The following is a 24142-nucleotide window of genomic DNA, read 5'->3' on the forward strand; positions in this document are numbered from 1 at the left end:
TGTGAAGTATTAAAGAAACTACGAGAGGTTTTTAGCCCAAGGATTGTTGATGTATATCGCTAACATCAATGATGTGGGTTTAATGTTAATCAGTTACTAAAGAACGCAAGATTCTTTGGTATGCTGATGACAACAACATTAGATGAGAATCAATATGGGAAGATCCATGAGTGGATATGTCTTCAAATTTAATGGGTTTACAGTACGCCGGAAAGCTTCATTATAGTATGTGGTGTGATACTATCAATTATTGAAGCTGTGAAAGCTAAGTTGCTCACAGGCTTGGTGTAGAACTTGGTGAGAATATTAAAAGGAAAATGAAGTGTGATAACCTAAAACACTAGTAATGGTTGTGGAAATCTTTCGAACACTTGGAGTGCATAATCCCAGTCGTTGCTTTTTTTAAGATGACACATAAAATTCTAAAACCAAATTTGATCACTGAAGTGGCAATATCCTATGATGGCTTTAAGATGGAAATACCAACATTTGTTTGTGTTTATAATGATGACAATAGGTAAAAATAGCCAAAAATGGTTATATTAGGGGTAACACACCGAATTCTTGTTGAAATGTCTCATGTAACTTCTTCAAAATCGCTATAATGAAGTTAGTTTGAAATGAAACCCATAACCAATAGTAAGATTTGATCTTGTCTGGTTGTAATTGGCCATAGCATTGAGCTGCTTTAGTGATTGTGATGAAATCGAGCCATCAACTAGAGGACCGATAAGTTGAGCTTCGGCTCCAGTAATCGCTGATTTGGCCAAATTGTGGCACCACCCTCAAAGCAGTATGTATAATTGTCAACATTTGTGTGTATTAGGAATGAGCTTCCTGAATGCTTAAAAACGAATTAACATTAAGCATGAAGTATTTTTCAACGAATGATGAGATAGATTTTGAGTCTGAGGTTTATGGATTTAGAATTGACATCAAGCATGCGTATGGAATTGATTATTGGGAAGACTTGAACTCGTAATCGATGGAAATAGTTGATAATTACAATCACTTCTCATTTCATCAATCTGATGAGTTAGAGAGAGAGAGAGAGAGAGAGAGAGAGAGAGAGAGAGAGAGAGAGAGAGAGAGAGCAAGTAGTTATAATACCTTCGGATGGATCAGATTGCCAAGTTTTCAGCATTGGATTTCTGGAACTTTTATCGAGATTAGGTGAACAGAGTGTGGGAAGAAGAAAAGCACAAGGTGGGATCCCTGGCGGAGGGACACATTGGGAGGAGGCGATGTTAGGCGGAGGGCAGATCGAAGTGCGATTCATTGATTTTCTGTGTGAAGAAGCAAAGAAGAGGGAATCGTTAGGTTAAATTACACATAGGCCCCTCTAATTATCAGAACTTAAAATGCACGTGTTGAACCAAATTTTTTCTCAATTGTTCTCATTTTAAGAAATGTTCACATTTTTACACACACACACACACACACACACATATATATATATATATATATACATATATATATATATATATATATAATATTTGATCAATAGAAAGATGTATATTTCTAAATGCATTGAAAGTCTGACAGGTCGCACCACTGACATATATTTTTAATTGCATTTCATAATTTGTTAAGTTTTGTATTGTATTTGATAAACTCTATGTAACATCCAGTTTCCTTCCATTTATGGTCCGTGGGCCGGAATTCGATTGTGTAAGGCTTTGGGCCTCAAGGAGGCAAAGTTTAATACTTATGGAAGGAGGTAATGTTAGCTAAGAGATTTAAGCTTGAATTGTGTTTTAGACCGAAGGGTAGAAAGGGAAAAATCATAGGCCAGGTTCTTGAATGAAATGTGGATTATTGTTCAAGAAGTTTTTAGTCCAAGATATTTAGATAATATTGTAGAGCTTTCAACACCTTTCCATGGATATAAAGAATGTCGAAAACGGAGTTGGAACGAAAAAGTTATGACTGTTTGAAGTTAGGTCGATTTTTGGGTTAGCCACGTACATTAGGCGTACGGGGAGTACATTGGGCGTACTTGTAATGTCCAAAAAGTAAGTCCCAAAAATTTCATTTTTAAAATTAATAAAATGGTAATCCAAAATATTGTCACACAACCAAGATGGATCAAAGTGTATCACTCCATCATTAAATATTAGAGTAAATCACAAAATGCGGAATGAGGTGGTGTGTGCTCTACAAACATCCCGAGCTCTTCCCTTTTTAACAATAAGTAACTGAAACATAAATTGAAAACCGTAAGCACAAAGCTCAGTGAGTTCCCCAAAATACCACATATCATACATAATAAACACATAATGGCCCCCGCTCAGTATGTAAATTTATCAGTCATCAGGCCCCTCCCGGTAAACATATAAACATAAAAATATATAATCATACGAACACATGCGATAATTACAAAGACAATAGCATACAATATAGTCACCAGGCCCCGCCCGACATCGGGCCTTGTCCGGTAAGCATTTCATCACATAACAAATGCAAGAGTCACACATACATCTAGCATCCTAACATAATAAAACATGGTCTGAAATTTGTGCATTGGACCCATTAAACACAATCAGGAAAACTCACCTCAAGATATTGAGTCTCTCTGATAAATCTTTGTCTGCTGGTCCAATAAAATTCTTGCGATATCAACATAAAATAACATCCAACTAATAATTGGATTCTAACCCATAACTAAGAGTCTACATTAGGGTAAAAGACCATTTTACCCTTTACCTAGTTTGGCCTTAGGCCAAGGCCCAAACCAACTACGCAAAAGGCCCAATTTCAAAAATAGTCACCCAAAGCCCAATTATGGCCCAATATTCCAAATTGGGCCCTAATCTTTAACGTCCCAAAAAATCATGACATAAAATTTTTTGTTTTTAGATTAATAAATCGTTAATACATATCTTTCCCATAAAACCAAGGTAACCAAATTTTAGCAAAACATCATCAAATCAGAGTAATTCACAGAATGCGGAAACATGTGGTGCGTGATCTACAATCATCCCGAGTCCTTCCATGTGAAATGCGATGTACCTAAAACATGAACTGAAATTCATAAGCACAAAGCTTAGTGAGTTCCCCAAAATACTACATACCAAACATACAGATGGGACTAGCCCTGGGGTTCATTCAAACCCAAAAATCAAGTATGGGCCCCTGCCCCGGGGCCTCGCCCTGGGGTGTATTTCAACCCGATCATAGCATAATGGGCCCCGCCCTAGGGTATATTTCAACCCGATCACCACATAGTGGGCCCCACCCTGGGGTATATTTCAACCCTTGTCACACTTGCAAAAGTCACCTAGACAATTAACACAATCCAATGGGTCGAAATTGGTACCTTCGATCCATCAGTACAGTGAGAAGACTCACCTTGCACTATCGAATCAAATAGAAATCCTTGGTTGCGAGCTGATAAGTTCCTAAACTATCGAAGTCAAAACAACACTCAATCAACAATTGAGTTCCAATCCATAACCATAAATCTATACTTGGGGTAAAAGACCATTTTACCATAATCAAGCTTGTTCCAAAAATAAGGCCTGCCTCACAAGCAAAAAGGCCCAAAAGCCAAATAATCAACCAAGGCCCAAACCATGGCCCAATTTTCCAAATTGGGCCCAAATCCATAGCGAGCCTCCACAAATAAATATCAACAAAAAACCTTATGGCCTAACAGGGTCCAAAACAACAAAGCCCAAAAGATGGCCCAAACCGAAGCCCAAAAACTGAAATCACACTCTATTGAGTACGCGGGGCGTACTCAGCTTATACGCTAAGCATACAGGCTTAAGAGCTTGTACGATGCGCGTACAGGCTTGTATGCCCAACGTACCCCCTGTTTGACCAACTCTCAATTCTAGCTCTTAATCCATTAAGCCAAGACGTCCAAAACCTCAGAATTGGTAAAAATAAATGACTTGATCCATAAAGTCGAATGCTTTAAGCCTTTGCATGGATTAATGAAGCCCAAACACCAAAGATGAATTCAAAAGGTCAAAATCACTCCAAAATGTCTTAAAAACCTCTTAATACCTTAAGACCTTAGCCCAAACCTCCAGATCTAATTTAAAGGGACTTCTTAAGTCATAAAGTTTCCAACTTTATGACTTAGCATAAATCAATGGGACCCAAATAAAAACCCTAAGTCCCAAACTTCATCAAATAACTACCAAATCATGCATGGAAGGTTTATACCTATGAAGATCCAAACTTTATGACTCCATAACCTCACCAAGGACTAAATATGAAGCTCAAAGGTTATGGAGTACCTTCTACTCATAATAACCACCTCAAAGGGACCAAAACCATGACAAAATTCCACTTAGCTAGATATACATGAAGGACTTGTCAAGGTTGAGACTTTATACCTCCCGAAGATAGATCTAGGTGTATAAAGCCCGGATCCAAAAGCTCCAAGTCAAGCAGTAAGTCTTTAAGAAGTTCCTTTTTCCTCCTCAAGCACCAAGGCACACATAAATAAGTTTGAAGCTCTAAAATCACTCTAATGGGGGCTAAGGGTCTATTTATAGGGTTTAGAGGGATGGAGGCTGAAGATATTATGGTTAGGTTATGGGAAAAGGAGCATAAATAAGGTCCAAGACCCTAAAATAGGGTTTAGGTCGAAGTGGAGTACGCCCAACGTACATATGGTATGCCCAACATACTCCGAAAAGCATCCGTGACCACCTTGGTTAGTATGCCCAACGTATGCCAACGTACTTCCTGCATACTGCTCTCTTTACTAGCATTCCCACATAAACTTTGTGTACTCCCCGCGTACGCGGCTAAACCTTAAAACCACCAAACTTTCGAATGCCATAAATTCTTCGAGATAAGTCCGTTTACAACGAACTTTATATCCACAGAAAGGTGATGAGAATCCCTACACTTCTATCAACTCAACTCCTCCTAAGAACTTTTCAAACATGTAACATACTGTTTTAGATCGTCTGAGATTAGGGTTTGTGGGCTACAACCCGGGCATGAGGAAGTCTCGGGGTTGCGACGAGTTGCTAGAAGCGTAGGGCATCTCGACACCTTTCCGTGAGAATGAGGCTCATTGGAATCGAAGTTATATAGAGGAAGCTTTGGAAGTTTGAAGTTTTGGCAGGATAAGTCCCTTATTTGAGAAAGGTGGCAGCTAAGTACGCTGGGCGTACATGTGTGTACACTTAGCGTACTCATGTGCATGACTTTTAAGTGGAGCTACCTAGTACGTTGGGTGTACCAGAGGATACGCTGGGCGTACTAGGCTCAGAATGTGTAACGCACGTAGATTAGGGCTAGTCAGTTTAGAGACGATAAGTATCAAAAATGAAATCTTGATGAAAGATTATTTAGAATGAATAATCTCAACTAAGTTATAGTATATGTTACAAGGATTCCGTACATATAAAGAACGCCGAAATCCGAGTTATAACGAAGAAGTTATGACCTGATGAAGTTTCGCGACAGAACCGGCACGACGCTGAATGACGTAAAAAGTGAATTTACGTTAGAATGATATTTAGCTTTAGTGATCTAAACGAAAGTAGTAGAGTTCATTAAACCATGAGCGTGCTTAAAAAGAATGTCCGAATCTGACTTCGTATGAGGAAGTTATGATTTTTCTAAGTTTCAACTTAGCGGTATGCAGCCCGAATACTCGATTTGAGACCGAGCGGTTTCTAGCGGAAACAATCTAAACAAGAATCGAAGATCTTGTTGATAGTAGCGCAACGGTAAAAAGACAGATAAAAACGGACGTCGGATGAAGAAGTTATGAATTTATAACATAGTTTTCTTATCTGGCATACTAAAAATAAATAATAAAAATAAATTCAAAATTAGCCAACGGAGTCTAAACGAAAGTTGTAGAGCATAGTCTCACCTACGCGTGGATATAAAGAACGTCGAAAACGGAGTTCGTATGAAGAGGATATGAATTTTTGAAGTTTATTAAATAATTAAAATATTAAATTTAATTATAAATTTCGATATTATCCGAAAGGGGGGGGGGGGGGGGGGGGAGTCAACGACCTTATCCGCCCAGCGTAACTAGAGGATTATGCCCAATGTAATTGAAGGTTCCATCCCATATAAAAGGAAGTTGAAATTGTCGAGTTTCTTTGCTCATTTTCTTTCCTTCTCTTGCATTTTTACCTCGTTTTGCGTGCAAGAAATACCCCGAAGCCCCGATATCATTCCTGAGACCCGAAGCAAGTCCTGAAGCCCAAAGATCACGAGAAAATAGTTTTCGAGCCAAAGCTCTGCCCGCGTGAAGCCCGGTTTTGGAGGAAACATCTCGATTTCGTCGCAAAAGATTATTTCAAGAGCCGTAGTGTTGTGTGATAATCCTCTGATCAAGTGAGTGTATAGGCCCTTTCATAAACACGATTTTAATAAAAGTATTGGTTGAATGTATTATATCAATGTTATGAGTGAGTGTATAGTCCATTTCATAAACATGATTTTAATACAAGTATTTGTTGAATGTATTATATCCATGTTATGAGTGAGTGTATAATTACTTTCTTCTAACACATAAGTATGAAGTATTTGCTATGAAATACGTGCTATGTGTTTATATATTGGACTTTAGTTGAGATGTTGGTAGAATGGATGAACTATATAGGTTTTAATGAGTTAAACTGTATATGTATTTTGTAACTACAAATATGTTGGGTAGGACAAGGGTAGATGAGATCCGTGAGTATGGATCAGATCAAGAGGTTAGTTTTAGATCCATGAGTAAGGATCAGATCAAGAGGCTAGTTTTAGATCCATGAGTATGGATTAGACCAAGAGGTTAGTTTTAGATCCGGGAGTATGGATCAGGTAAAGAGATAAACTTGTTATTAGTCCGACAATATGGATTAAGACTAAGTTAATTGTCCCTAGTCCGGGAGTATGGATTGGGCACAGTTATTGATCCAAGAGTATGGATCAGATCAGGATTAAGGTATAGTTAATCGTCCCTATTCCAGGAGTATGGATTGGGTACAATTATTGATCCGAGAGTATGGATCAGATCAGGAGGATAGTTTTAGATGCGTGAGTATGGATCAGATAGTTTTAGATCCATGAGTATGGATTAGGGGAAAAGGTTAGTTTTAGATCCATGAGTATGGATCAGGTGGAAAGGTTAGTTTTAGATTCGTGAGTATGGATCGAATGAAGAGGATGGTTTTAGATCCGTGAGTAGGGATCAGGTAACGAGGAAAATTTTAGATACGGGAGTTTAGATCGTTTCGTTATGAGGATCGATGGGGTGGGATAAGAATTGCCTTTATATGGTTGAATGTTCTATTTATATAAATATATGATATAACATTGTGGTATGAAAACCCTATATGCTCACCAGGCTCCAAAGTCTGACCCACTTAGTTTTCTTTGTATCATAGGTATCTATACGAAGACATATTTCACTGAGAGATTAAAGGTGATGTAAATCACTAGTGTAAATGAATGTATGTTCTGTTGATGATTATGTGTCTGTATCGGAACATGACATCCCAAGATTTTGTTATATAATGAAAATACATTTCTTTAAGAAATGATTTGATAAATTCTTATCACATTTTGTTTTAGGAACAAATTGCGAAACCATTTTCTTTGAAAGATTACTCTGATTTTTAAAACAAAGCATAAACAAATCGGTCTTTTCTGGACGTGAAATTGGGGATGTCACAGAATGAGAAACCCTAATTGAGGGGTGTCCTTATATAAAGAATGAGATGGCCTCATTCTTGTCCACCATCCTCAAGCAATAAACACTCTTAAACCCTAATCCTCGTTCTTGAGCTTGTGTGTGTCTATTTGAGAGCCTTAAGTGATTTTATGTGTTCTTGGAGTAAAGAAGGAGCTTTGGAGAAGAAGGAGTGAAAGTAAAGGCCTTGGATTTGAGCATATCTGAGTTGGAAGCGTCATCATGAGGTATAAAGATCCAAGATTTCTCACTCTTTTGTTTTCAGCTTCATATTAGAGTATTTTAGGGTTTTTGTCCCAAGGTTGGAGACTTTATGAGTCATTGAGATCCAGAGACTATGATCAACCCCATTTGAGTGTATTTAGTGATGTTGTGTCATAAAAATCAACCCTTTGACATTGGAATCAAGCCATGCATGAGTTGTGAGCATTTTGAGTTTAGAGAGTGAGTGTTTTGGGTGTTTGTGACCATATCAGCCATACGAAGGCTTAAAGTCACCGAATTTATGGAGTAAGGCATATTAGGGAATCCAAATTTGTGATTTGAGTCAAGGTCTTAGCTGATTGACACCAAATGATTAGAAAGAGGGAATCTGGGGAGTACGCCGAGCGTAATTCCAGTATACCCCGCATACTGCCCCAGTGTTCCCGATGGCCAATCTGGATTCGTGAGTACGCTGAGCGTACCAAGGGAGGTACGCCCCACATAACCTCACCGTGGACTTTTGGGCTAATTCTCATTTTTGGAACTTGAGTGTTGGGCCTGGAGTTTGGGCTTGCTGCAATAGAGCTTTAGATCAGAGGATTATATATATGTGCTTTGGGCCCTTGAGTTGGGCTGGCCACTTAGATTTGAGAGTTGGGCCTTAGGAAACCCCATTTATTATTGGGCCTAGGTGGGCCCAATGGGTTTTTGATTATGGAGGGATTGATTAGTGGACTACCTGTAGACCTAATGAGTGAGAGTTTGGACTTAGTTCCTAATTGGGTTAATTGTGGGTTTGGCTCAGAGTTAGAGGTTGGTGCGTAGCAGCAGCGTTTATAGGGCTGTTCATCATTAGAGGTGAGTCTTCTCACTATAATTACCATGGGTGGTATCTTTGTGTGACTGAGATGTCTTATGTGTTTATGTTGAGTACTGGGTTATCCTGCATTATGTCTATGTGATTTATGCTGTGTATTATTCTGTGCTTACTGAGTTATGGGACAGAAAGGTCCCACTGAGACACATTGACCGGAGGGTCTTACTGTGTTATAGCCTCCAGTGGCTAATGAGATGTGTGTGGTATTTTGGGGGAACTCACTAAGCTTCGTGTTTATCGTGTTATGTGTTATGTGTTTCAGGTTTTTCTCAGGATCGTGGGAAGGCACCGCCTTGATTGTACACACAAGTGAAAGAGTTATGTTTTGAGGATTCTAGATATTAATCAAACAACTATTGAGTTGCGAGTTGTAAATTAAATAAATGAGATTTTTGTAAAATGTGTTATGGGAATTATGTGATTTTTAACGAAAGTTTTATTTGAAAATTTATGGTGTTACAAGTTGGTATCAGAGCCTTGGTTTTAGGGATTCAGATACACCTTCAGGTATGTCTGGACTCAAATTGGGGATTTGAGAAAAAAATTCAAAATAAATGATTTTTATAAAACGAGCAAGAGTTTCTAAGAGAAAATGAGGAGGAGCATTGTGTACAATTAGCCAGAGCCCGAATGGTGATTCCCCAAAATACCCTTACTTATTTATGTGACGAGCTATTATTGAGATGTTAGTGATGCATGCTATAAGATAGGCTAGGTGTTTCATATTTTAGGGCTAGAGTTGCCTGATTTGTGATGCCTTAGCGTGGGAATGTTGCTATCTATGATGTGCTTTGAGTATGTGCAGAGTAAGAGTATCCAGCAGAAATCTTTTAGAAAGAGAGATTTTATTAGAGGAATAATCCAAGAGAGATACTTAGATGAGCATTTGAGGAGCCTATTGAGAGAGTAGTTAGATACCCACGATAGGTAGAGTTACTTAAGTTCGGTAATACCTTTTGAGTGTGAGTAGAGCAAGTGGAGTTGTAACCTAGAGCGGTTTTACATGTTGGTAGAGATTATTCAATGTCTGAATGTTGCTTGCTTCGTGCTTTGTGGAACTCTTGGTGATGGGCGTCAGCTACTAAGTGAATATGATGATATTCAGGAGGTAGATGGCTAGCATCATAAGGAGTCCTTCAGCAGCTGATGGCAGAGAAGTGTGAGAACCTAGGAAGAGCCTAGGGAGTGACCTTATTCAGATGAGTACGCTGATAGAGGAGAGTATTCATTGGGAGGGGGGCGACCAGGTTTAACGGGATGAGTAATCGAGAAGGTTGAGCAGCTACTTAGAAAATTTGGGATGATCCGTTTGGAAAGTATGGGTAGATGTGGCAGGTAGTATGGGACCGTACTACTGAAAGCATAGGACCTATACTCCAAATAGGGAGAATACCAGAGGTTCTAAGTAGCAGATTGAGAGGAGATAACATGGTTCGGGTACCATGATTCGAAGCAGATCGAGAGGTGATCACATGGTTCGAGTACCATGATTCATGGCGGTTAGTGCTTCTGGTTTTACCAGTTATCCTATTGTGATTGATTAGACTAATACCAGATGTGATAGAATGTGGGGCCATAGGGCCTTGTCGAATGAGTTCAATAGTGCATACTTTGAGAGGGAAATCGAGTTAGTTCTCGAGAGATTTTTTGTAAGATGCCAGTTGGAGTCTCAAGGCTCAGGGATGAGTAGAGATGATGCTTACCGGAGGATCACAGTCTGAGTCGAGCAATCAACCGGTAGATGATACGTCACCTTCTGTGACAAGAGTTGCGTTGTCCTCGTTTCTAGGAGAAGCGGAGGAGATAACGAGTTTTCAGTTTCAGAGTTTGGAGGTAAACCCCGTGGGGTAGTATAGGGTAGCAACTTTTTTGCCAGAGTGTTTGGGTAGTATGTTTGTTGAGAGGTATTTTCATACCATGAGAGAGTCATTAGTGGGACTAAGATGGAAGAGAGCAAGGAGGTGCCTTACTGAGGGAGGCATACTTTTAGCAACATTTCCAGGCGATCAAGAGGAGTATATCGGGGCGGTGACCCTCATTGTTTATGTCGTGTATCTACTGTGAGAGTGAGGTATCTTTCTTTTATGATGATTCCCATGGTGGGAGGCTGGTCGAGGGATTATAGGCGATAGTGAATTATTCCTGGACCGAGGGTCAAGGCTAATTCGGAACAATTGGGGTATCCGGCGGTGTGTCGGTCTGAGGCTTCGAGATGACTAGAGCCAGTCACATTGGGAGGATTCCGATATTTTTGTTTGAGTTACGGGATATTTGGAGTTGCTTGGTTTCCATTTGGGAAGATCATTAAGTGATTACATGGTACGTTCCTAGAGTCAAGTGTAGTGTATCTGGTGAAACAGTCTATAGAGTAGATTGTTGGTATGCCAATTGGTCATGGTTCGAAACCTGAGTGGGGGAGAACTGGGTATTCTATTGAGGGGATCTGTGATCCGTTCAATTGCGGTTAGGGAACTGGTTATAGTGATCTGCGGTGCGGACACATGAGACCTTGGTTATTGGTGGATGAGGCGAGGTGCAAGGTGGGATGATGTATGACTATGTGCTTAAGGAAGGATGAGTGGATCCACAGCGGGTGGCCATTAGTAAAGAATTTATTGGGGCTAAGGAATTTTTCGGATTTGCAAATGTTGAGTTTGAGGTGGTAGGGTCGCTGAATTTAGGGTGCAATAGTTGAGATTTGCGGGGTATAGGAATAGATTGTGATCTATACTCCAGGAGGGGCAGTAGTTGATTTGTTAACCAATTTCAGAGTCGGTATGAGTAGTTTCCTATGGGTGGTGATCACTGGAGGATAGAGCTTTAGATTTTCATCAACATGAATTCAGTCGTTGGCGATTCCTCCATATTTCCATTTGGAAGAAGGGAGTATTTCGAGGTTTTGATTTGTGTAAGTGGAAGATCAGTGGTTGAGGCAAGACAACGTGAGATGCTGCGATGGTGTACCGAGGTACCCGAGTATGATGTCCTAAATTTTTGGTCATGTTGAGACTCAAGTGTGAGGTGGTGAGTGGAGTACCGAGAGATTTTGTTCCAGTGGGCACCCATCAGTTAAGTGTTGCTGGAGTGGGACTGTCTAAGGGTGTATCTGTGCGGAGAAAAGTGACATGCCTTTGAGAATTTACATCATGAAGTGGTGGCGCATAAGCTGGGTGGATGTAAGCACCTATCTATGTTGAGCTGCGGAGCATGAGTTGGTGAACTCAGTTTAGTGATGTCTTGATGATGAGATTTTGGGGTGATAAGAGAGCAAGTGGATTCAGATGGGAGTTATCGCTTTGGATTATTAGGAGAAACTGTGGAGTGAGCCCATGGTGAGTCAGTGAACGAGAGAGTGTTGTAAGACTATGAGGAGCCGTAGCATTCATGAGTCTATGGGAGAGAATGTCGTTATACTGTGGGGAGCCGTAGTACTCAGTAGTCAGCGAGAGAGTGTCGCGGTACTGCGGGGATCCGCAGTATTCACTGGTTAGCAAGAGAGTGTTGTGATACTGCGGGGAGCCGTAGTACTCACTGGTTAGTGAGAGGGTATCGTAACTTAGCATGCAGTAGCCGATAAGAGTGAATACTGTTCTGCGGGGAGCTATAGTATTCACTAGTCAGAGTACCGACGCAAAGGAGTTCTTAGGCTGGGGTAGCCTTACCACTTGAGTCTTCGGGGACCTGGTTGCCGGACCAGGGGCGAGACTAGGGTCTCCATGTCACTCGAGGATTGTTGTATCTCGGGTTAAGGAGGGATTATCATAATCGGAAGGAATTGGAGGGATGACGTGTGCATAAATTCGCAAATTGCAAGTTCGGTTGAGTATCATATTGGAAATGAGTGGTTCCAATTTTTTTGTTGAATCGGACTCTCGAGTTGAGTTTGGGTCAATTCGTGTATTGAGTAAGCGATGTGAGGTTCCAGATTTGTAGATGGGTTTCATTTTGAGGGGTATTGATCTTCATATGATGTATTAGACTGGGGTGGGTCAGTTTCTTTGGTATGGGAATACTCGCAAGACGCGTGGAACCAGTAGGTGGCAGACGACAGAGGTCGAAGGTGAGACAATTTCAAATGGATTTATAGTATTCGCTTGGGATAAAGTGAACTTCATGACCTGTGTGTCACAATGAGCCGAGATAGTTATTGTGAGAAGGAAGGTAGTGAGACGTTTTTGGTATGCAATGAGTAACCTTTGGAGTTTCATCTATTGGGTCGGGAGCTAACTTGGTGCTCAGTGTTGAAGGGGAAATTTGAGATGAAGCTGGGGCTTATGCCTATAGATGTCAGAGGATACTTACAAGCGAGCACGGTCTTTTTCTTGTGTTTGAGGTCAGATTTTTTGGGTGCATTCCTTCCAATGAGTTCTGATAGTTGTTCAGGCGGTGGGTCCTTAGTGGGTTATGACTTTTCTGTTCCTATTGAGTTTGACTGGGATCGATTAGAGAATCAGAGTTGGTAGAGTGTTCTTAGAGTATGTTAATCGATGAGCAATTAGCATGATATTTTTGCATAGAGTTTTCAAGTTCAGGAGAGTCAGATCGAGTTCCGCAGCGATATATGGGTCTGTCCTTCTTCGGGGTCGGGAGTTCCTGTTGGGATCAGGTGCCTTTTAAAGAGATTTTTTTAATATGCGGTCCTTTCGGTGGTGCTTCTCGGGTTATTGGGTTCGAGTAATTTCGAGGGCAAAATCTAATTCAAGTGGGGGAGAATTCTAACATCCTGTTTCGGATCGTCTAAGGTTAGGGTTTATGGGTTGCAACCCAGGCATGAGGAAGTCTCAGGGTTGTGACGAATTGCTAGAAGCATAAAGCATCTCGACACCTTTTCGTGAGTATGAGATTCATTGGAATCGGAGTTATATCGAGGACGCTTTGGAAGTTTGAAGTTTTAGCAGGATAAGTCCCTCATTTGAGAAAGGTGGCAGCTGAGTATGTTGGGCGTACATGTGTGTACGCTTAGCATACTAATGGCATGACTTTTAAGTAGAGCCACCTAGTACACTGGGCATACCAGAGGGTAAACTGGGCGTACTAGGCTCAGAACGAGAAACCCTAATTGAGGGGTGTCCCTATAGAAAGAATGAGATGGCCTCATTCTTGGCCACCATAATCAACCAATAAACATTCATAAACCCTAATCCTTGTTCTTGAGCTTGTATATGTCCATTTGAGAGCCTTAAATGATTTTGTGTGTTCTTTGAGTAAACAAGGAGCTTTGGAGAAGAAGGAGTGAAAGTCCAAGCCTTGGATCTGAGCATATCTGAGTTGGGAGCATCATCATGAGGTATAAAGCTCCAAGATTTCTCAGTCTTTTGTTTTAAGCTTCATATTAGAGTATTTTAGGGTTTTTGTCCCAAAGTTGGAGACTTTATGAGTCATGGAGATCTAGAGACTATGATCAACCCCATTTGAGTGTATTTAGTGATGTTGTGTAATAAAAATCAAGCCTTGGACATTGGAATCAAGTCATGCATGAGTTGTGAGCATTTTAAGTTAAGAGAATGAGTGTTTTGGGTGTTTGTAACCATATCAGCCATGCAAAGGTTTAAAGTCACCGACTTTATGGAGTAAGGCATATTAGGGAATCCAGATATGTGATTTGAGTCAAGGTCTTAGCTGATTAAGACCAAATGAGTAGAAAGAGTGAATCTGGGGAGTACGTTGAGCGTAATTCCAGTACGCCCCGCGTACTGCCCCAGTGTCCCCGATGTCCTATCTAGATTCGTGAGTACGCTGAGCGTACCATGGGAGGTACGCCCCACATAACGTCATCGTGGACTTTTGGGCTAAGTCTCATTTTTAGGACTTGAGTGTTGGGCCTGGAGTTTGGGCTTGTTGCAATAGAGCTTTGGATCAGAGGATTATATATATATATATATATATATATATATATATATATATATATATATATATATATATTTATGTGTGTGTGTGTGCTTTGGGCCCTTGAGTTGGGCTGGCCACTTAGATTTGAGAGTTGGGCTGCGGGAAAGCCCATTTATTATTGGGCCTAGGTGGGCCCAATGGGTTTTGGATTATGGAGGGACTGATTAGTGGACTACTTGTAGACCTAACGAGTGAGAGTTTGGACTTAGTTCCTAATTGGGTTAATTATGGGTTTGGCGTAGCAGCATCATTTATAGGGATGTTCATCATTAGAGGTGAGTCTTCTCACTATACTTACCATGAGTCGTATCTTTGTGTGACTGAGATGTCTTATGCGTTTATGTTGAGTACTGGGTTATCCTGCATGATGTCTATGTGATTTATGTTGTGTATTATTCTGTGCTTACTGAGTTATGGGGCAGGAGGGTCCCACTGAGATACATTGACCGGAGGGTCTTACTGTGTTATAGCCTCAAGTGGATAATGAGTTATGTGTGGTATTTTGGGGGAACTCACTAAGCTTCGTGCTTATCGTGTTATGTGTTATGTGTTTCAGGTTTTTTTCAGGATCGCGGGAAGGCACCAGCTTGATTGTACACACCAGTGAAAGAGTTATGTGTTGAGGATTCTAGATTTTAATCAAACAATTATGGAGTTGCGATTTGTGAATTAAATAAATGAGATTTTTGTAAAATGTGTTATGGGAATTATGTGATTTTAAATGAAAATTTTATTTGAAAATTTATGGTGTTACAGAACAAAAATCCAAAATTCAAAAAGGACCGAGAAATCAATTTACGATTATACCCTTGGGCTCCGAAACACAAATAAACACCTGAATCACTTAGCCTATAATACCCACATCCAAAAAGTGCCAAATCCTTTCTTCCACAAGGCCCAAAGCCTTATAATGTCTGATGACCGGTCCACGGCCCCGAACAATGAAACGATTCGAAACCGAGTGTTACAACTCTCCCCCACTTAAATTCGATTCGTCCTCGAAATCATTCCTTACCATTCCCAACATACTTGATGTCCCGAGGGACACAATCACAACCTTGAGCACACAACGGACTTCCCAAGGCAACCAAACCCATCCTAAGAATAACTTTTCATCCGCAGAAGACGAATCCAAAAATCCCATGCAAAAACCAACCCTTCTTTTCCTGAAATCCAAAATCTCGAATTGGTTTAACTCCCCAATAAACCTCCCATACTGAACCATTGCTAAATCCATTCCACTTATCCCCTAACTGACTACTCATCATCTGATAACTTGAGGTCCCCATTAGAGAACAGACTTACCATCCAATCATTGTTGAAGAACACTTTTACTTGACAGAAGGGTCAGATAGTCCTTCGAGTAAAGGACTCATCCCTGTAACGGTTAGAATCAAATGAGAGCTACGCAACAAGGTCAAATCTGTTACTCTGAGACTATTTAACCCAAACTATAAGTGGTCTAACATATTCTCCGAATAACAAGTGACTCCACCCACAAGTTCCAAATCAATAATACCGACTTGATTTATCTTGATACCCTTCACGAATAGAATCAATCCAAGATACATTCATAAGAGGTTGATCTAACATAAAAAATGAACCCAATCATCACCCTTGAACCCTACAATTTATTCCCTTGGCATATAGCTACCCCAATACCAATTCAACTGAAACAAAAATCATGCACAAAACACTTGTGACACCTGACTCGAGATCTTACCCAAAACCAATTCGATACTCAACCCATAATCTGAGATCCACAAATTTGCACCTACATTTCACACCCAAAACCTTCTGGTTCTCGAAAACCCCTCATTAAAACGAGATATGAAGGTTCCCAAACCATCTCTGAGGCTACCAATCTCACACCTAGTCCAACCACCATGTTCCCAAGACTCCAAAGGAAAAGGATATCCAACCTATAAACCCCTCTATCTCACACACTGACCACCCACTTGATCCTGCAACTGAAGATCCAAAACGTTAACCCAACGGTCCCTACCAAGTCCAAACTATACTACCATAATCACATGGGCGTCACCCACGGGCCCCAACCATCAAGAGCTACCCATGTTCGATTCCACCTCGAACCCTAATGGTCCTCAACCTAAAACAGAGAATACTCCTCGACAATCCTGTCGGCGTGCCTAAGGCACTAACTAATTCCTCCTCCACACTCGTGTCCCTTTCTAACAATAAACTACCTAGAACTGGTGAATGATACGATCCCATCGTAGACTTACAACATATCAATCAACCATGGCCTTACCATACCCTAATCATCACAACTCCACACAATCAGAGTCGAAACCTACTTCCAATTGCATCCCGATAGTTTTTCAGGACATAATTCGAATTACGAAGCTCTCAACCAGGACTCAACCACAAGATTACTATGCATAATAAAGGAGATACCAACCAGCGGTTGGAGGTTGTCTAAATTCCCACTTACACAACAATCTAAATGGCCACTCGGGTCGTCTCTCCTCCTGGCCATGATGTGAAACTTGCCCTAGTTCCACACCTTTCCTAACTCCCGGAAATCTTGACCAATTCTCCCACAATTGGATTTGACAAAGCTCTTTCATCTCTTAAATCCTGATAAACTTCATAGCCTATCCACCTCATATAGCATGAACCGCCTATGTAACATCCCAAAATTCATGACCATTTTTTTTCTTTTTAATTGCGTAATTATAAAAATAATAGTAAAAGAATATCAATAGTGTCATCCCATATTATAATGTAAAAAGCAATATCTCAAATATCAAAATATTTCATAAAGAAACAATAATCATTGTACAACTCCCAAAGATCTCATGTGCGAAAAACCATAGAGTGATGCGCTGTGATCATGCCGGCTCCTTTCCTTTCGAAAAAGAGGTACCTGAAACCAAAACTGAAAACCGTAAGCACGAAGCTTAGTGAGTTCCCCCATCATACCACATACCATACTATACACATACTGCCTAGCATATCTGGGTGCTGGCTTACCCATTTGGTCTCTTTCAATCGGTAACCGCCTAGCATATCAGGGTGTTGCCTACCCATTCAATCTCTTTAAACCGGTAACCGCTTAGCATATATGGGTGTTGGCCTACCACTTCAGTCTCTTTCAACTGGTTACGAAGACTATTTCACCTCCTACCACTACCACATAACATCCTAACATGTACACATAAATCACATAGTGCCTACCATATCTGGGTGCTGGTCTACCCCTTTGGTCCTTTAAATCGGTTACGGGGACTATTTCACCCCTACCACTATCGCATAATATCATACATACTAGCACATAAAGCACAACAGATAGTGACATATAAGACAATTATCACAAAGACAATCATCTCTACAATACTCATCTACTAATTGGTGCCTTCGATCTACTTCTACAGGAAGGTAACTAACCTCGCAAGCTAAATGCAAAATCTCACAGTAAGAAATCTCTAATGGAAGCTCTGACGACTCCTCGAGTTATCATTACCACATTAACACTGAATCAAAAACTAATAATCCTTCTTAGGGGTAAAGTGACCATTTTACCCCTGATCTAATTTGGCCAATGCCTAAGGCCCAACACCATAACATGAAAGGAAAAAAATTTAAATAGTCTTCCTAAACCCACTAGTTGCCCAATTTTCTAAATTGGGCCCAACTCCTAAAATGGGCCTTATCGTAAGCCCAACATACTCTTAGCCCAAAATAATTAATTTCTAATGGCATATTATGGCCCAAAAGGCCTAATACCATAAATCTCAGTTTTAGGCCTAAAGTCCTTACTCCACAGTGGCCCATGAGGCCCAATAATCCAGGCCTAAATTTCAAGGGCCCAAAAACCCATATTCGCTACTCCGCATGCATACGTGAGGCGTACTTGGCATGTATGCCCAGCGTATGCTGGCCTTGACCAGAGGCGGGAAGTTGACCCAGTACGCGCCGCGTACGAGGGTGTACGCCCAACGTACTAGCCAGCTTCCTTAAGACTCCTTTTGTGACTTAATCCATTAAGACCTAACGTCCAAAACATATATCCATATCCTTTAAGACATCCTAATCCAAAAAGTTACAGACTTTATGTCTTTGCATGCATAGATGGGGGTTAAAACATGATTTAAGTCCTTAAACAAACTTTGTGACCATCAAACACTCGGATGGTTGTGGCTTAACCATCAAGGTCCGATTTTTACGACTCTAAATGCTTCCAAGAGCTCAAAAGGACAACTCTTATGGTCCGGAACTACCAGGATACAAGAAACCTCAACAATGGAGTCAAAATAACGCATAAAACACCCCAAAACTACAACTAAGCATGAAATGGTCAATTTTGAAGCTTGATACCTCAAATGAGTCAGAAATGGTGCTAATCTCATGGATCTACAAGCTCTCTTTAAGTCCTTGATCCTTCTTCGAACATCTTTCCCTTTAAAATCACCAAAACAGCACCAAAATGCTCTCAGATGGCTACCAAATCAGAAGAACACACAAATATGGATTAGGGTTTTCATGAGAGTTGCTTAAAGGTGATATGGAGGCTAGACTAAGGGCATAAGGTTCTTTATATAAGGATCAAACCCTAAATTTTAGGGTTTTAGAGACTGCATGTGTACGTTGCGCGTACGTGCATGGAATCCACGTCCTTATCTCTTGAGTATGCCGAGCGTACCTTGCATGGTAAGACCCGCATACGACACTCCTCAGCCAAAATCACAAGGACCCAATGGGCCAGGCCCAAACCATTTCAATTCATTAAATATTAATAATACCTTATAAGTCCCGAACGTTACAAATCTCCCCCACTTGAATTCGACTTTATCCTCGAAGTCAGCTGTTGCCACCGAGAATAACTCAGCGTAATGCTCCCTCATCTTGTCCACTGGCTCCTACATCCACTTCGAGCCCTTACGGTGTTGCCACTACACCTTCACCAGCTCTACTTCCTTTTCTCTCAGAGCCTTTGTCTTCCTGTCGAGAATGGCTACAGGCTTGTCGATGTAGTTCAGGCTGTCATTCACCTGAATGTCCTCCAACAGAACCACCACAGAATCATTGTCTTCGCACTTCCGTAGCTGCGAAACATGAAAAGTGTTGTGGATTTGTCTAGGCTCCTCGGATGGTTAAGCCGATATGCTACCTTTCTCACCCGGGCTATAACCCTGAAAGGTCTGATATACCTGGGGCCCAACTTGCTTCGTTTTCTGAAGCGGATGACACCTTTCCAAGGTGATACCTTCAGAAGGACCATATCCCCGACATGAAACTCAAGGTCCAATCAATGTCTGTCAGTGTAGCTCTTCTGCTGACTCTGGGCCCTTTGGATTCTACTATGGACCTACTGGATCTTCTTCGTTGTCTTAAGTACCACCTCGGTAATCCTCATGAATCTTTGACCGACCTCACCCCAACATATTGGGGTCCTGCACTTCCTCCCGTGAAGCATCTCGAAAGGAGGTCGATCGATACTGGTGTGGTAGCTATTATTATAAGAAAACTATGCCAAGGCAAGGTAGGTATCCCAACTTCCAACAAAGTCTAAAACACACGCCGCAACATATCCTCCAAAGTCTATATGGTCCGCTTGCTCTGGCCATCCGTCTGCGGGTTTAAGGTCGTGCTAAAGTGCAGATAAGTACCCAACTCGTCATGAAATTTCTTCCAGAATCTGGAAGTGAACTGTATATTCCTATTTGAAATTATAGAAACCGTCACCCCATGTTGAGCTACTACCTCCTGAATGTAGATGTCTGCCAACTTCTTGGACCAAATACTCTCCTGAATCGGGATGAAGTAGGCGCTCTTGGTCAATCGATCCACGATGATCCATATCGAGTCAACTCTACGCGCCATCTAAGGTAATGAAGTCCATTGTAATATCCTCCCATTTCTACATGGGGATATCCAACGGTTGAGTCTTGCTGTGAGACCTCTGGTGTTTGACCTTGACCTTTCTGTAGGTCAAGCACCTATCAACGTACCAGGCTACATCCCGCTTCGAGCAGGGCCACCAGTAATCAAGACGAAGATCTCTATACATCTTTGTCGCCCCCAGGATGGATGGAAAATCTGGATTTGTGTACCTCCTCCATCAGGACTTGGCGCACACCTCCCAATTATGGAACCCACACTCGACGATGTTGTATCATTAAACTGTGGCTATCAAAGTCGAAGGAGGAAATCTGACCCATGATACGCTCACTCTTCCGGTTCTCCTCCTTTATAGCCTCCTACCGAGACACCCGGATCCACTCCATAATTAAAGTCACTACCATCATCCTCAGGAAGATGTCTCTAACCGGGGCTGCGAATGCCTTGTGGCTAAGTGCATCGGCCACAACATTGGCCTTCCCCGGGTGGTAAAGGATCTCACAATTGTAATCCTTCACCACGTCCAACCACCATCACTGTCTCATGTTTATATTTGGTTGGTACATAAAGTACCTCAAACTCTTGTGATCCATGTAAATGGTACAATGAACCCCATAGAGGTAGTGTCGCCAAATGCTGAGGGCAAAGACAACTTCCCCCAACTCCCGGTTGTATATCAGATAGTTCGGCCTGATAAATCCTCTGTCTAACAGCTCCTGCAGCTATGTAGACAACTCCTACATCTCAGAAGGAGCCAACTGATACGGTGCCTTCGTTATTGGAGATGCACCTGGAACTAGGTCAATCCTGAACTCCACCTGTCTCTCTGGAGGTATCCCAAGCAAATCTTCTGGGAACACGTCCGGATACTCCTACATAACTGGCACATCCCTCATATTCGCCTTACCCTCATCTCGAGTATCCATAATGTAGGCGACAATACCGGTACATCCCTAATGTAGGTAGCGTCAGGCTCTCACTATTGAACACATGAGCGATCAACACTGCGGTCTCTCACCTTGAATCACCAACTCTCCCCCACTTGGGGTCCTAACCCAAACCAACTGCTGCTCAGAGTCGATCACCGCCCCCATTAGGTCTCAACCAATCCATGCCTATGATGACCTTGTTCCCACGCAATGGAATGGGAACCAAGTCCATGAGGTAACGCTCGTCATACATCCTCAGGACACAATCTCTATAAACCTCCGATGCCCGGACATATCAGTCGTCCGTAATCTTGACCTCTAAAGGACACTCCAACATGCTCGTAGACTTAGTAAACCACTTGTCAAGTGTAAAATAAATGAAAGATCGGGTAGCTCCCGAGTCAAATAACACCAACACTGGGATACCATTCACATGGAACGATCCAAAATCAGAATACATAGAATCATAAATATCAAAACTGAAATATAATAAAAGATGGGGAGAAGAAACATACACGTCACCACATCTAGTGCAACATGTGCCTCCTCAGCAGTCAGCTAGAAGGCTCGACTCCTCACCATAGGAGCATCTGGCTTGCCTTGTCGGCCATCGGTGATTCACAGGGTCGCTAGAGCTGGCACCACCACTGGCGCTCCTGATAACAATCTCTAGCAGTTGGCCTTTTTATGGCCCTTCTGATTGCAATGGAAGCAAATTAGGTCTGATGTGTGATTGGTGGGGGTAGGGGTAGTACAATCCATGCCAAAGTGCCCAAGGTTGCCACACTTATAGCAGCCCGATGTCCCTAATCTTCAAACTCCCTCATGTGTCTTGCTGTACTTCCCACAGTAGCTCTGGCCAACTAGCCCTTTGACCTTGAGTCGAATCCCTTGGGTTTCTTCATTAAAACCTCAATCGTCTGCCAGGCCTCTGCCTTCCTCTTCCTAATGTGCTCTATGTTAACTGCCTCTCTTGTGCCATGGCTATCATGTCATCCAAAGTCGGGCACACCGAGTAACTGACATATTTCCGAATGTCAGCTCTCAGCATTTCATGGTACCGGGTTTTCTTCATCTCCTCATCACCCGCGTACCGAGGCACCAATAAGGCCCTCTCCTTGAACTTGATGGTAATCTCCGCCACTATCTCCGTTGTCTGCCTCATATCCAAAAACTTTCTGGCTAGCTACTGAATCTCCATAGCTGGCACCACTACTAGAAAAATAGCCTTTTACGACGCGTAATGCATGTTGTAAAATGCTCAGACGACACACAAATGCATGTCAAGGAAGGCCCTATCATAAAGGAAGTCGAGACGCACATTTACGATGCGCATCTACGACGCGCAATGCGTGTCAAGGAAGGCCCTGTCATAAAGAAGATGATACACATTTGCGTGTCGTAAAACTACACAGATTTACGGCTAGCATTGCGTATCATTAAAGCTTGTGTCATAAAGAAAGACGACACACATTTTTGCGTGTCATAAAGTTTAAATGTTTTAAAATTTATATACTTGTTGTAAATTTACTAGTTTTCAAATTACATCACATATTTGTTGTCTCATAATATAAAATAAAATTTCATACACAAAAAATAAAATAAATTGCACAAAGTAAATATGCCATACAAATAATTATTCAAATGTTAAACAAAAATAATACATTGCTAACATGGGTTATACATTCCTATAAAACTAACAAGCCTCAGTGACCTTGATCTAGATTGAGGTTGACTTGCCATGGCGGCGATTGGATTTTAGATTCACGACATGATTACTGACCTAAGACCTTGAGAAACAAGTTCATCCCATGCTCAATTTCCAGCAACCACCACACATTTTAGTGTCTCAAGGGCTAGTATACTTCCTCATTGCCATCCAATAGCTTTCATTAACAATGGAACCACCTGTAAGGGTGAAGTGGGGTTGTACCTATACATAACCACAACCATAACCACAAGTTACAAAATGATAAACAAAGTCAACCAAATTAATATTAAGATGATGGGATCTAAAATGCCATACCAATTTGGGAAAAGCATCTATCACTTGGATAACCGTAAAGGGTAAGAAGGTAAAATCAGTTGGTAAAAATAATAATAATGTAAATTCATTGGTAAAGTTTAAGAAAGTAAACTCAGTTGTAGAAGGGGATAAATCAGTACTTGTCCCAATTCCCACTCTAGAATTCCCAGCTTCTTCATGTGCAATTACTAATTAGGTGACATGTCAACCGAAATCCTATGTGGCATCAGTTCTTCTCCAGCCTCAACCGTATCCAACATTAACTGTCAATCCAACACACAACCATCAATAAAATAACAGGTACATATATAGATAAATATACAGATAAAGCTAAAGGGTTAACTAATATTCTTATGGAGTTACCTTCCAATCTTTGAAATCAAATCTAAAGAGGAAATGAGTGTAGGAAATCTCCTTAGAAGCAACTGCATTAGCACCTGGAAGCCTTGGTGCTATAAGAAACAATATAAATAAGTGATTTATGAATTGATAGAAGAAGGTTTTTGAAGAAACATTATTTGTTGAAAACTTACAAACTAAATGATCTCCTTTATCATTGACTTTTAATTCTGCACGACCATCTTTAACAAGATGTTCTATTCAAGACTAAAGTTTCAAGCTTGATAGTTCTGTTCCTTCTCAAAAAATCAAACATGGTTGACATGTTCTTATCAGTGTTTGTT

The sequence above is a fragment of the Lactuca saligna genome, chromosome 1 (genome assembly GCF_052625555.1).
Source record: "Lactuca saligna cultivar CGN05327 chromosome 1, ASM5262555v1, whole genome shotgun sequence".
Classification (NCBI taxonomy): Eukaryota; Viridiplantae; Streptophyta; class Magnoliopsida; order Asterales; family Asteraceae; genus Lactuca; species Lactuca saligna.